General features: G+C 44.6%; 1 pseudogene; it reads right to left on the reverse strand.

Annotated features, from left to right (window-relative positions):
- Nucleotides 1–1,406: 1,406 nt before the first annotated feature.
- On the reverse strand, nucleotides 1,407–1,501 carry LOC146640064 (U6 spliceosomal RNA; annotated as a pseudogene).
- Between the last annotated feature and the right edge of the window lie 11,938 nt (nucleotides 1,502–13,439).

Below are 13,439 nucleotides of genomic sequence, written 5' to 3' on the forward strand. Positions count from 1 at the left end.
CTGCATGTGGGTCTCAAACTTAAAGGAGAGAAAATGGGAAAACAACAGGCAGAAAATGAGAATGAAAACATGAAGAAAGAACTGTTGGAAGCTCAAAAAGCATTGGAGGAAGAGAAAAGCACAGCACAAGAAGCCAAAAATAAATATCAAGCTGCAAAGAAGGAGGCAGGAAATGTGATACAGGAATTACAGGAGGTGCAGGAAGCTTTTGAAGAGGGAAAAAGGAAAATGCAGTTGGCAACACAAGAAGCTGCAAATGTAATGGCTGAAGCTGAAATACTGAGGAATGATCTACTGCATGTGAAGCAACAACTTCAAGAGGAGAAAAAACGTAAACACGAGGCAGAAAATGAGATTGAAAATATGAAGAAAGAATTGTTGGAAGCTCAAAAAGTGTTGGAGAAAGAGAAAATTAAAATACAGGAAGCAAAGAAAGAAATGGAAGATACAAAGAGTTACACTCAAAACATGAAGAAGGAACTGATGAAAGTGCAAGAAGAACTTGCAGAAGAGAAAATTGAGGTGAAGATATTGAAGAAAGAAATGAGCGGCTCTGCGGTGACCAAGAAAGACTGCAAAGATGCACTTAAAGAAATACGAAAGCACAAAAAGGAAGCTAAAGAGCTCCTCAAACACAAAGTGAAACTGGCCAAACAGCAGCTGAAAGAAAAATTTAAAGATGCCGAGGAGCAGCTCAACAGAACCTTAAAAGAACTGAAGGCAAAAGAAAAGCAAGCCGAGGACAGGAGGGGATTCTGGAGCAGACTGCTGAGAAAGAACTGATCCAGCAGCATCAAGTTTGAGGAGATCAATAGTTTCTTCCTCCTCTCTCCACCTTTCTTTCACCCCATTCTTCTTCTTGGGACGTTTGTTTGTTTTTTAAAAACTCTAATCTAAATACATGTACTGAAATACACAAATAAAATTGCCATAACTTGACCTCATGTTGCCTGCTTCTTTTCTTGTGTGTCTGTGGCTGTAAACCAGTAACACACTTTCTGCTCTGTGTCTTTAATTGTAAATAAATGCAATATGTTTTCATTTTAAAACTCAGTGCAAAAAACTTCTGCTCTAAATCTTTTTTTTTTTAGCAAAAAGCTTTTTTTTGCCTGTTGTGGAAGTTTTCCATTCAAATAAAGCTGCAGACGAGCGGTGAGCGGTAGCTAACATTCTTTAGTCAAACACACAAAGAACAGACAACCAAGCTTGATGAAGTCCCTGCATGACCGCGGGACAGACGGTCAGCAGAGTCTCACTGAGCCTAGCATGGCTCTCAGTTAAATACCTTCTCCAGGAACAAAAGGCAGTACACAGCTGTTTCACACCTTAAGGTTCACACTCCCTTGCTACCTCCCAGAGTCCTCGAAGACACAAAGACTCTTCCTGTGGAGTTGTCTGCTTCCCCCAACTTCCTTACGAATTTGCGTGTCATCCTTGCGCAGGGGCCATGCTAATCTTCTCTGTATCGTATCCAATTTAGCGTACGCGCTTGCCGAAGCAACTTCCTTACTACACCCCCACCATTTGTCTTACTGTATGAGTGTGAGACATGTTAAAATCCAGTGGCACCAAGGTATCATACAACAAAATAATGTGATTAATACATAAGTAAAAGAAATTCCTATACAATCCCACCCTTTGATTCTTAAATCAAAGAATCACATTAATATCAGAATTTCTTTCCTGACATTCTGTTTATCACATCAACATTATTGTTCACTTAAAGGAGTTTCACACTGTGTATCCTCACTTCACTGTTCTCCCACCACCCTTTGTTCATCTTTAATCTTCCCCACAATCTAAGCTCTCACGTGCAAATGGCAACAACAATGACACAGAGGAAAGGTTTTCTCCAGAGTGTCAAAGTACTTTGCATGGCAAAGTGAAACAGCATTAGGTGGACATTCCCTTTCACGGTCATGGCTCCTGGTGTCTGTGCCATTTACAGAGTCATAATTCCAACGCTGATCTCCCTCTGCGCTGTCACCTTTGGAGCTTGGCACGCTCTCTTCATTCCTCAGTTTCTGTTCCAACGCTGCGGACGATTTAAGGCAGAGCATGTCGTACACCTTAGTTGTCTTCCTCACGCTGAATCTCTTTCACTTTATTTTAAGGTTTTGCTGTTCACAATCTCATGACAATCTCCTGGAAGCCTAGTGGTGCAGTCCACTGTCGTTTGTCAGTTGTCCTGGAGATGGTCCCTGCTTCTCACTGGTCCTCTTGAAGCCTTCTCTCCTGGTCATGGTCTGCATCTGCGCCTCAGTCAATCCTTCCATATCCCTCATGTCACGGTCTCTGCAATTTAAAAATGAAAGCTTCCCCGGTGTGTGAGGTGCAATCTTGCATACTGGTGTCCAGTCAGTCAAGCTTTTGTCAGTCCAGTCAGTTCCCCATTTTTTATTTGCTGACAGTAGAACCTCTCGTGACGCAATCAGTTTCTACTGCCAGCAATGACGCCATTTCAAAAAAGGAAAAAAAAGAATGTAGACTGGGTTACCTCGCTGAATCCTTTTTGGCAGGGACTTGTTTTGTGATTGTCCCAAATAAGTGGCTTTCTCCCGAGCCCATTTTAATTTTGGAGAAGCTCACTTGCGATTGATCAACATGTTGTGTAGCGCTTTCGATCCAGATCTTGCAGGCCTGCTTGAAAAGGAGAAAATTGCCAAACAAAAAATCTCAGTGCACTGTTAAAATCAAAAAATATGAAGGCCTCTTTTAGAAGTTGTCTAAGCGTACTCTCTTAGAATGATAGATCAAGACAAAACTAATTGGCAGGTTCAAAGTGGTACCAAAAGAAAATGCATCAGTAAATCTCCAAAACTTTCATCCACCAGTCACACACCTCGCACAACAGCAATATTCTATTAGATGATGAGTTTCTTCCCATGTACCCAGATGTGTGTCATGATAAGACCTCCCCCACACATCAGAAACAAGAAACTCAATAATCTATTAGTCTCCACTCATCTGACCCCCCTGCAGCATTCTGTTCACCCCTGCTATGATTCAATCATCCTTCCCCAAAAATAATACTAGTTCACTAGTCTATGTATCACTTCTTAACCCACTAAGTGAACCGGACAAGATGATGGTAACAGAAACGCATGCTTATAATACTGTTTGATCTTCATGAGCTTCATTGCATGTGTGTTTGTGTTAGTATGATTAATGCACTTTTTCTGTTTGTGTAATTTTTGTGTACCTCTCCTCTTTGTGGTGCTATAGACACTTTTCAATTCTCCACGCAAGGCAGTCGTTTTTTCTTCCCAGTTTCCTAAACCCAAATTTCATTCCCACACTAAAACAGCCTTCCTCCATGTCCTCCCCGGCTCCTTCCACTGTGGTCTCATCTCATCTCCCCCCCTTGCAGCAGTCCAGTGAGAGTCAGTTGTCCTGTGTTTTCCACTGTCTCATTTCTTTTCTCCAAAAGTGGGAAATGTCCAACTCAGGCAGTCTTTTCAAAGGTCCATTTACACACAGTGAAGTTGCAGCTCGTTGGAAATGCACATCTCCATCCAGGGCTGGACTGGGACAAAAAATCGGCCCGGGCATTTTGACTAGAGACGGCCCACCAGGATAAAGATTAAAAATGTGACGTCATTCAGGGGTAAAACCGCAAAGGATTCTGGGAACTTGTGGCAAGAGGTACTAGCGATAAAAAGAAACCCAAAAAATGCCAAGAAGCTGTTGTATTATTAACTGCAATAGCCGGTCGCATGACAGCCACGGGAAGCCGACGGGTAAAGAGATCGTTTTTTTTTTTTATCGGATTACGTCGTTGAAGAGAAATTTTTTAAGCCATGTTTCCGAAGTAAGAGCCGATGGATGGTCTGGATATACCAAATATAACGTCTCAGAACACTTCAGCTCACATGTTAGTCTGCTCCAAGCATTCCCACAAAGGTCAGAGTTTTTAGTCGTTAATACGTCATTTTTCTTAACATAATTGGTGATATAGGTTACAAGCAAGTCTGGCGCTGAACAGAAATTGTCGCGCTATGCTCCTTTATTTATTGTGTTTATTGTGCATAAATAGTGAATTGTCCTGACACAATATTGCGTTTCGCTTCTGTTATTGCCATGGTACATGACAAAAACATATACTTTTATTCACATGGTAAAACAGTTGTTTTGTATCACTAATTGTCCAGTGCGATTACAACATACAATATTATTGTCACTGCTACATTTCTGTAATGCTACCAGAAATTATTTCCACTACTAATTAATTACCGTTGAGCTCAAAGGTTATATTAATAAAAGGTTAACGAATGTGTATCTATGACGACGATTTGTGAGACTGGTAAACTTACCTTTGTTCGTATGATCTTTCGTTCTACACGGTGCATTTCAAGGTCCTGTACCCATCCGTCGGTAAACTGTACCTGGGCTTGTTGCAGTGACCTGAAGTTACTGAACTTCATGAGTGTATTGTTACACCCCGGCCTAGGCAACCGGGGTGCAACGCAGAAAAATAAAAATAAGGAAAACACACGAAAAAAAACTAATACGAACTTCCACCAAAATAATCCCCAAAACGAGATTTAAAGCAAAATACCACATTTATTTACATCACCAAACACAAGACGTCAAACTATTTACAACGGGGGGGAAGATCGCGACCCTGACATACTGAAACACAAGGCTTAAATACATAGAAGGAGCAATTAGGGAATGGACCACAGGAGGGAAACACAGCTGGGGCAAATTAGAACTGACGAGACAGGGAAAATGTAAACTGAACACACTAAAATAACAACAGACCTTCAAAGTAAAACAGGAAACACATGACAGTCACGCAAAAACAAAACACTGACACACCGAAACGTAACATTTCCCCCTACCCAAAAATCAAACATGTAACCCCAAGTGAAATGTTTGATCAAAACCGGATGAAGGCTGGTGGAGGCTGGAGCGGTCCCACGGACCCTCCAGCAGACGACGAAGGCTGGAGCGGTCCCCCGGACCCTCCAGCGAAGGCAGACGAAGGCTGGAGCGGTGCCTCGGACCCTCCAGCGAAGACAAACGAAGACTGAAGCGGTGCCCCGGACCCTCCAGCAAAGGCAGACGAAGGCTGGAGCGGTGCCTCGGACCCTCCAGCGAAGACGGACGAAGGCTGATGAAGGCTGGAGTGGTCCCACCGACCCTCCAGCAGACGACGAAGGCTGGAGCGGTCCCACGGACCCTCCAGCGAAGGCGGAGGAAGGCTGGAGCGGTCCCACCGACCCTCCAGCGAAGGCGGATGAAGGCTGGAGCGGTCCCACGGACCCTCCAGCGACGACAAAGGCTGGGGCGGTCCCACGGACCCTCCAGCAGACGACGAAGGCTGGGGCGGTCCCTCGGACCCTCCAGCGAAGGCGGATGAAGGCCGGATCGGCCCTCAGACCCTCCAGCGAAGGCAGACGGCTGAAGCGGTCCCTCCCTCGGACCCACCAGCGAAGACAAACGAAGGCTGGAGCGGTCCCTCGGATCCTCCAGCGAAGGCGGATGAAGGCTGGAGCGGTCCCACGGACCCTCCAGCGACGACAAAGGCTGGGGCGGTCCCACGGACCCTCCAGCAGACGACGAAGGCTGGAGCGGTCCCTCCTCGGACCCTCCAGCGAAGACAAACGAAGACTGAAGCGGTGTCCCGGACCCTCCAGCAAAGGCAGACGAAGGCTGGAGCGGTGCCTCGGACGAGCCCCCATATGTTACACCCCGGCCTAGGCAACCGGGGTGCAACGCAGAAAAATAAAAATAAAGAAAATACACGAAAAAAAACTAATACGAACTTCCACCAAAATAATCCCCAAAACGAGATTTAAAGCAAAATACCACATTTATTTACATCACCAAACACAAGACGTCAAACTATTTACAACGGGGGGGAAGATCGCGACCCTGACATACTGAAACACAAGGCTTAAATACATAGAAGGAGCAATTAGGGAATGGACCACAGGAGGGAAACACAGCTGGGGCAAATTAGAACTGACGAGACAGGGAAAATGTAAACTGAACACACTAAAATAACAACAGACCTTCAAAGTAAAACAGGAAACACATGACAGTCACGCAAAAACAAAACACTGACACACCGAAACGTAACAGTATGCATTCACTCCAAGAACCGTATAATTATAAATCTGAGCGTGGTGAAAGTTGGGCAGCACGCTAACGTCTTTTGTCCACTCTGTGTGCTCGTAAGGATCTGACCCTTTCACTCCTTTGATTTTTTCCTCGTATTTTCTTTGTCTTTTCGTCGAGTCTGTCTTTGTACGGACCGGCATTGTTCTCCTTTTGTTTTGTACATTCCTTTTTTGTGCGGCAAAGAAAAAACAAGAAGATATTGGAACCGGAGAATGAACGTTTTGCGGTGCTGCAAACGCTTGCATTTGATGCGGTACTTGGATTGTTTTGCCACGAGTTCCCGGCATGCAATGCGCGAAAATCACGTGATTGCTAAACAAGGGGGAGGGTGCATCCAGTCTCCTCGGCTGTAATTGGTCCAGCCCAGAGTCGATCATGACCAATTGGCCAATCCAACACCTTTCATTATATATACCCTTCCTAAAAAAAAAAAAAAATCCATCGGCCCATAAAAACAAAAAATCGCCAGCGGCCCACCGGGCAAATGCCCGGTATGCCCGATGGCCAGTCCAGCTATGTCTCCATCCATCCAGTCATGATGATGCCATTTTTCTCCTTGCTGTCGCTGTCTTGCACAGCTGCTGCTGCTGGACCTTTTCTTCACTGCTCAGGATACTGCTGTGAGCTCTTGAGATCCATCTCGTTGTTCTGGAACTGCATTTCTTGTCTTCAGGGAGAGATTCTTGGAACTTGTGTTCTCAAGGTGACAAACACATGGAAGTTAAGCTTTCTTAAAAACCCAGAGAGATTGTAGTTGCCCTATGTTGAAAAACACCAAACCCTCTTCCTATTTTATTGCTTATTTTCATCAACAATTCTGCTAATTTTGTGTGTGTGTGTCCACCCTAGGGGAGCTGGTGTACCACCTTCTCCCGCTAGTTTTCAACATTTTTAACCCCATTTTTCACTGTTTTTACACACACATCAACTTTTCCCACACAACCATTCTCTTTCATCTCACAACATACTTGCGCTCACATTTCTTACCATACAGTCAAATATTGAGTTTTACCTCTGGCCGCTGGGTGAAACGTCCGCCGCTACTGGATCTAGATCCCATATTTACATTCAGAGCGTCCCCTGCAATGGCCTTCTTCCCTTCTCGGCAGAAAAGTGCTAAAATACCGTCACTCCGCACACTGTATTGTGCAGACGTGATTATCAACAGTGGACCACACCGTTCCCTGTGATGGACCGGTGTTTTTGCAATTACTTTCTGGCAGACGATTGCTTTTCTTTGCACAACACCGGAACCGAACACCAGCCTGGGGGCTCGAACCCAGGATTTTCCTCCCGGAGACTCAAACTCCGGAGCAGCAAGAACTTCACGGCTCGGCAAGACAAAAAACTCCTCATGACTGTATACAAAGTTAGCTACAACTCACCCATCTGCAGGAGTCCCCTTAAAGTTGATGATCTCAGTGGTAACTGAAACACACGGTTCCGTGACGCTTCCATTTCCTTTGCTTCAACAGCTGGTAGGACAAAGGTACCTTTTCCCTCAGGGGTGATCAGCCCGTCCACGAAACCGTTGTTCAGTGACCACATGGACTATCATGTCGACAACGCCATTTTGTTGTGGAAGTTTTCCATTTAAATAAAGCCTGCAGACGAGCGGTGAGCGGTAGTTAACATTCTTTAATCAAACACACAAAGAACAGACAACCAAGCTTGATGAAGTCCCTGCGTGACCGCGGGACAGATGGTCAGCAGAGTCTCCCTGAGCTTAGCATGGCTCTCAGTTAAATACCTTCTCCAGGAACAAAAGGCAGTACACAGCTGTTTCACACCTTAACACTAGAATTACTGAGCCTTTTTTTCCCTGGTGCGAGTCCCTACTACTAGATTTACTAGCCCTGCGCAAATTTGCGTAAATTCCACTGGCACTGCGTTGTCTTTACAGTCCCTGGCACAGCAGCTGCAGCAGCTTCAGCAGCCTGCGTCTGTGCTAATATTTCCTTGTGCTACATGAATCGGCAACAAAGTTCCTGAGCTAGAAGACTGAGAAAACAATCTTCTTTTGCCTGTCCACACTGTACATGCCTTGTACAAAATGTAAGCATTCACCGCCGCCAGGTCCAGCATATTGTAGAAAACCGCTACTGGGTCTGGGTGCAGTTCCCCCCTCCAGGGGCAAGGGTACCTAGACCCGGTTCGTAGAGTACGCTTGGGGAGTGTGATCGTGTGTACAGCGTCTCTTTATGTCTGTCTCCACGTTGGTTGAGTGTGGAGTAAGTGCATATGAGAGCATGAGGGTGGGAATGGATGTTTGTGTCTGTGTGTGCCTGTATGTCTGTGTCTATATGTCAGGTTGGGTATCAGACGCCACCTCTCTGGGGACATCTCAGGCCCTCCAAGGTTTGGAGGCCTATCTCCACCCACCACCACTTCCCCTGCCAGTGGCGGACTCCCTCAGGTGTCGGTGCGTTGGTGGTTCTTTGTGTCTGGGTACACACCGGGTACACACCGGCTCACTCCTTGGCGGCCGCTTATCGGGGCCTGGAGCCTGGGGCTCGCTCGGGCCACTTCGGAGGTGGGGTGCCCCCGGCCTCTCGGCCTGGGGCTCGGTTACTCAGGCACAGCTGGCTGCCGGCGGAGCTCACGGGCGCGTCACTGCAACTCCCCCTGGCTTCTGCTCCGCGGCTGCTGAGTGAGCCCTCATCTGGGACTCTCCTCAGCTCTTATTGGGACAGTGGCGCGGCTGCCCCTCTGTTGGTCTTCCTTGGTCTCTTGTGTTCTAGGGGCCTCTGGATGTCTGGAGTTTTGATCTCCTCCATACCTGCTTCATACCCTGGAGGACGGGGCTGTGGCTCCCCACACTCCCTAGCAGACATAGCTGGACTGGCCATCGGGCACACCGGGCATTTGCCCGGTGGGCCGCTGGCGATTTTTTGTTTTTATGGGCCGATGGATTTTTTTTTTTTTAGGAAGGGTATATATAATGAAAGGTGTTGGATTGGCCAATTGGTCATGATCGACTCTGGGCTGGACCAATTACAGCCGAGGAGACTGGATGCACCCTCCCCCTTGTTTAGCAATCACGTGATTTTCGCGCATTGCATGCCGGGAACTCGTGGCAAAACAATCCAAGTACCACATCAAATGCAAGCGTTTGCAGCACCGCAAAACGTTCATTCTCCGGTTCCAATATCTTCTTGTTTTTTCTTTGCCGCACAAAAAAGGAATGTACAAAACAAAAGGAGAACAATGCCGGTCCGTACAAAGACAGACTCAACGAAAAGACAAAGAAAAATACGAGGAAAAAATCAAAGGAGTGAAAGGGTCAGATCCTTACGAGCACACAGAGTGGACAAAAGACGTCAGCGTGCTGTCCAACTTTCACCACGCTCAGATTTATAATTATACGGTTCTTGGAGTGAGTGCATACACTCATGAAGTTCAGTAACTTCAGGTCACTGCAACAAGCCCAGGTACAGTTTACCGACGGATGGGTACAGGACCTTGAAATGCACCGTGTAGAACGAAAGACCATCGTACGAACAAAGGTAAGTTTACCAGTCTCACAAATCGTCGTCATAGATACACATTCGTTAACCTTTTATTAATATAACCTTTGAGCTCAACGGTAATTAATTAGTAGTGGAAATAATTTCTGGTAGCATTACAGAAATGTAGCAGTGACAATAATATTGTATGTTGTAATCGCACTGGACAATTAGTGATACAAAACAACTGTTTTACCCTGTGAATAAAAGTATATGTTTTTGTCATGTACCATGGCAATAACAGAAGCGAAACGCAATATTGTGTCAGGACAATTCACTATTTATGCACAATAAACACAATAAATAAAGGAGCATAGCGCGACAATTTCTGTTCAGCGCCAGACTTGCTTGTAACCTATATCACCAATTATGTTAAGAAAAATGACGTATTAACGACTAAAAACTCTGACCTTTGTGGGAATGCTTGGAGCAGACTAACATGTGAGCTGAAGTGTTCTGAGACGTTATATTTGGTATATCCAGACCATCCGTCGGCTCTTACTTCGGAAACATGGCTTAAAAAATTTCTCTTCAACGACGTAATCCGATAAAAAAAAAAAAAACGATCTCTTTACCCGTCGGCTTCCCGTGGCTGTCGTGCGACCGGCTATTGCAGTTAATAATACAACAGCTTCTTGGCATTTTTTGGGTTTCTTTTTATCGCTAGTACCTCTTGCCACAAGTTCCCAGAATCCTTTGCGGTTTTACCCCTGAATGACGTCACATTTTTAATCTTTATCCTGGTGGGCCGTCTCTAGTCAAAATGCCCGGGCCGATTTTTTGTCCCAGTCCAGCCCTGCTAGCAGATCGTTACATGGAGAAACCTTTGGAATGCAAGCATGCTGATCGACACAGGTATGCACACAGGTGTAAGAGAGATACTCCCATACAGCTTATGACAAAATTTAATCCGAAGTGATTGATGGCCCTAATCACGACCTTTTGACCTCCCCCCTCCCCCCCGGAAGTGTGTAATGAGCGTGACGAATTGCATCCGGAGAAGGGGGGGTGAACCCCGGAAGCGCGCCATCTGTTGCTAAGCGTGTCGAATTGCATCCTGAGAAGGGAGGGGGAAACCTCCGGAAGCGCGCCATCTGTTGCTAAGCGTTCGAATTGCATCCTGAGAAGGGAGGGGGGAAACCTCCGGAAGCGCGCCATCTGTTGTTGGGAAAAAAAAGTTTTTAGAGGGAGGGAGTGCAGCGGGGGAGGAGAATAAAAAAGCAGAGAGGTGGAGTCCGTCACAATTTCTAAGGCACAGACGCAAGATGGATTTCCTTCTGCAGCCCAGCAGCGTTCCTGTGTCCGATGAGATCTGCTCTCCCAAAGAAGAAGGCTTTGAATATGACATATTCAAATACAGCATATTTACTATGGAAGGCCTCGATCCGGACCTTATGACCCTACCGGAAATACTCCGGAAGTGTCTAGTCATTTTCAGACCTGATGCGTCATGTTCCATAAACATGAGGGGAGGGGTATGGTTCCTGAAGCACAGCGGTGATGCAGCAGCTGATTCTGTGCTGTATAGAGAGACAGAGCGGCAGTTAGTTTTCCGCAAACTCATAGTTTGAATTCTGTTTCGATATTATGACAATTTTCTCTGTTTTTTACAATAGCGGGTGTAATTTTACTTTCTTAAGCTGCACCGGCGTTTGTAATGGGAATAAAGACTGACTTCCTGTAGAGATTTCAATAGTATTTTATTTTCCTATAATACAGACGCAGTAAAAAAAACCTTTAAGATACACCATAGCTTGTGATGAAAAGAAGAACTTTCTATCCGCTTGTAACCTACAGGCTGCCTACCCTATATGTGTAAAAAACGAATAAATATTCCTTAGTGAATACTACTTTTCCTTTTGAGAGACTGAAAAACAAACCATAATTGCCGTGACAGGCGATCTTGTTTCACACACACACACACACACACACACACACACACACACACACACACACACACACACACCGCGGGCCAAGGAGGAGTGAGACGGCGGAAGAGTTTTTTTCTTCAATACTTTTACAATAGGTTTTCTCAATAGATAGAAAATGATGACGCTGAGGAGTCAACAGCCGATATTATCATTGCTTGTAACCCGGTAAATAATTTCGTACATCTCCCCATAAAACAAGTCTTAGTGGAAAAAAGCTCATATTCGAATAAGTTTATTCCCCTCTGTGGGAAAGAGTTTTTTTCTCAGAGTCAACCATGAGGCGAGTTTTGTCAACAGCAAGAACAACTGTTGCCCATAAAGTAAAACAAATATCCGCCTCTAAGTCGTATTTTACCGTTGCAGAATGTGGAAAACAGACAGCCCTCACAGGAGGCACCATAGTTAAAATATTTAAATTTCAACTAAATTTGTAGTAATGATCGGATTTCCTCACTTATCTACACCACACTCCTTGTCCTTGATTTCTTATCGTTTCTTATCGTTCCTCTGTCCCTTAATAGAAACCACATATATAGAAACTATCCTCCCTTTCAGTTGTCTTTTGCACTTCCATATCGCAAAGCAGTTACTGTAGGTTATTTTCTGCTTATGCATTAATGTAATTAATTAACTTATTTATCCTTAAGTAAGGTAATGACTTGAGTTCTAATGCTTTTTGTCTCTTGAGTTAGCTGTCAATGTGGGATTTTTTTCCCCTTTTGTCCAGTTAAAGCTGCCTTTCATTCGTCAACACAGCTTAAACTCTAATAGGTAAGCTTTCTTGTAATTTCTTAGTTCTGCAGGCTTCTTGAAAGACATCCGAGACTCTTCTTTGGATGCTGGCTGCCTTTTGTTTTGTTTTCTGTCAAGATGATCCCACACTGCTTCGATTATCTTGAGGTTCGAACCCTGGAGAGATCAATCCATGACTGATGCGTTGTTTCATCCAGGCATACTTTGACTACATTGGCAGTATGTTTGCGATCATTGTCGTACTGAAAAATGAAGTTGAAGCCAATCAGACACTACGTGGTATTACATGGTCGATCAAAATCTGGTGGAACTTTTCTACATTCATAATTTGATTAATTTGGATAAGAGCTCCAACAACACTGGCTGAAATCCAGCCTCAAAGCACGGTAGAGTATCCACGCTGTGTTAAAGACGGCTATAGACATTCACTGTTGTATCTCTCTTCGGACCTCTTCCATGCATATTTCAAATTTGGATTCATTACTCCATAAGACATATTACAGCTGATTTCTTTTTCCAGTCAATTTCTTGTGTAATTTGGCACACCTCAGCCTTATTTTTCTCTGTTCTCCTTCCTTAAGAATGGCTTATTAACAGCCACCCTTCCAACTCAGATAACTTTTGATGAGGTTTCATGAAATGTTTACAGCACTTGAGTTACTCGCCACGGCCATCCTAAATGCTAAAAACACTAAACTTTAATTCTAAATTACGTAATTAAGGTTAACCAGAAAAAACAAGCCAAAGTCGAAATGTTGCTGAGCTGACCTGTGGTATGCTATGTCTTCTAAAGCACGTATAATGTAAACAGAACTGGTCTTTGCACAGAAGCCTGTGGAGCTTCATAATTAACCTCAGTGTGTGAAGAGGACTCTCCATTTAATAATAGCTGTAATAAAATGTTCTGGCCGACGGTGTTAAACGCTGCACTTGGGTCTAGCAGGGAAGATTTCAACTTTTCAATATGAATGAAGGCTGAAAACTGATTAGATTAATGTCTGATGATCTTTTCCGTGCTTCTTCAAGTTTGTAACACCAAACATATTAAAGGATGATGTAAGGCTCACAGGAAGAGTTTAATTAGACACACATTTACTATTTTTCTTTATACTCTTTCTTT

This window comes from Diplotaxodon limnothrissa, linkage group LG1 (genome assembly GCF_057381915.1).
Source record: "Diplotaxodon limnothrissa isolate DT_005_m linkage group LG1, D_limnothrissa_male_GT1.1, whole genome shotgun sequence".
Taxonomy (NCBI): domain Eukaryota; kingdom Metazoa; phylum Chordata; class Actinopteri; order Cichliformes; family Cichlidae; genus Diplotaxodon; species Diplotaxodon limnothrissa.